General features: G+C 39.4%; 1 pseudogene; it reads left to right on the top strand.

The window, feature by feature from the left end:
• The first annotated feature begins 761 nt into the window (after positions 1–761).
• Positions 762–1,387, top strand: LOC110311011 (annotated as a pseudogene).
• The last annotated feature ends 958 nt before the right edge of the window (positions 1,388–2,345 follow it).

Genomic DNA, 2,345 nt, shown 5'->3' with positions numbered 1-2,345 from the left:
TACAGAAAGACAGAAAGAAACAAGATACCAGAAAGTCTCTGAAACAGTGTTCCAAGAAATAGCTGTACTAGCAAGACAAGAACAATGGCAACAAAAATATGATGTTAACTTTGAAAGGTGAAATTTTCATGGATCCCCATGCCCACACAATGAACAACAGTCAACTAATGACTGCAAAGAAAGAACTAGCCTCTCCCAATGATGAGCTCTTTTTTTTTAATTAGGTATTTTCCTCATTTACATTTCCAATGCTATCCAAAATGTCCCCAATACACTCCCCCCCTCCCCTACCCACCCACTCCCACTTTTTGGCCCTGGTGTTCCCCTGTACTGGGGCATATAAAGTTTGCAAGTCCAATGGGCCTCTCTTTCCATTGATTGCCTACTAGGCCATCTTTTGATACATATGCAGCTAGCTCTCTTAATGGCAATAAAATACAACATGGCTGGCCTTGAAATCAACATATAAAAACAATAAAGATGAACTCACTGCATTACATTTACATACTTGTGCAAAAAATATAATGGTAATCAAAGCAGAAGATGATATATTTGTATTTTAATAAAAATGTACACATATACAAAATGCACAAACATAAACAATAATGAATGGGTTGGGGGATTAAATTGTTATGGGGAGAATTAGGGAGAGGAAGGAGTGAAAACTATCAAAATGTCACATGCATATTTGAAACTCCTAAAAGATTACTAAAGTTATATTAAAGAATTATATTAAATAAAAATAAAAAAACTGCCAATCCTGTATCAGCTCTGGAATGTACACAGTTTCTAGTGTTGCCTTGGACCTTGTGGAGACTCAAACTGAAGTGAGTTGTGAGCACAGTATGGACAAGGCCATGGTTGAGTTTGCTAAAATGGATCGAGAACTAAGCCATTATGTTAAGGCTGTCCAGTCTACAATCAATCATGTAAAAGAAGAGCGTCCAGAAAAAGTACCAGATTTAAAATTACTGGTAGAGAAGACATTTTTGGCTTTACAGGATAAGAACTCTGACGCCGACTTTAAAGAGAATGAAAAGTTCATGCAGTTCAAGCAAAGGCTGAGGGAGCTGAAGAAGCAATATGGTATTCATGCAGACAGAGAGAATGATCTGACAGAGGAGTTGACGAAGATATGATTTTCATCTGCCCCATAACACAGCTGGAAATGAAGAAGCCAGTGAAAAATAAAATGTGTGGCCATACATACGAAGAGGAAACCGTTGTTCGCATCATTGAATCCAAGCATAAGAGGAAGAAGAAGGCCTGTTGCCCAAAAATTGGCTGTAGCCACACAGACATGAGAATGTCAGATCTCATTCCGGATGAAGCCCTGAGAAGGGCAATCGAGAGCCACAACAAGAAGAAAAAACGCCACTCCGAGTAGGAACAAGCCACCTGCCCACAGGAATGTCAGCAGCCTACCTCCCCGCCAGCCACCAGAGTGAGGGTAGCCAGCGATAGGCCTGGCCAAGCAGCGCTGTTTGCGGTAACCCTTGAAGGCTAATTGTAATTGAAAGCATTTTTTAAGTTACACAGTAAAAACACAAGTACATTATATTCTTTATTTTCAAGTGCTCTGAAATTTTAAATAAAACTTTGATAATCCTCAAAAAAAAAAAAAAAAATCAGTGCGAGCTGGGCATGGTGGCTCACACCTTTAATCCCAGCACTCGGGAGGCAGAGGCAGGTGGATTTCTGAGTTCGAAGCCACCCTGGTCTACAGAGTGAGTTCCAGGACAGCCAGGGCTACACAGAGAAACCCTGTCTTGAAAAACCAAAAATAAATAAATAAATAAATAAATAAATAAATAAATAAATCAGTGCGATGTAATGAAGACTGCAAATAACCTGTTATTCCCCATCCCTTAAAGTTTATTTATTTTTATATACTTTAGCTTATATTTGATTGCAAGATTTATATAAACTACAAAGCACTCTATTTTTTTCTTTTCTTTTTTATTAGATATTTTCTTCATTTACATTTCAAATGCTATCCCCAAAGCCTCCTATATCCTTCCCCCACCCTGCTCCCCAACCCACCAACTCCCACTTCCTGGCCCAGGCATTCCCCTGTATTGGGGCATATGATCTTCACAAGACCAAGGGCCTTTCCTCCCATTGACGGCCAACTAGGCCATCCTCTGCTACATATGCAACTAGAGACACAGCTCTCAGGGGTGGGAGGGCACTGGTTAGTTCATATTGTTTATGAACTATTGTTAATCAAGGAGCTAGAGAAAGCACCCAAGGAGCTAAAGGGGTCTGCAACCCTACAAAGTACCACATAGATGAACTTGTATCGAGTTCCAATATCTTGAATTTTATTAATTTTATTAATGCAG

This window comes from Mus caroli, chromosome 15 (assembly GCF_900094665.2).
Source record: "Mus caroli chromosome 15, CAROLI_EIJ_v1.1, whole genome shotgun sequence".
Taxonomy (NCBI): Eukaryota; Metazoa; Chordata; class Mammalia; order Rodentia; family Muridae; genus Mus; species Mus caroli.
Note: the sequence above shows the minus strand (reverse complement) of the source record. Positions and strands in the feature narration are given on the sequence as shown.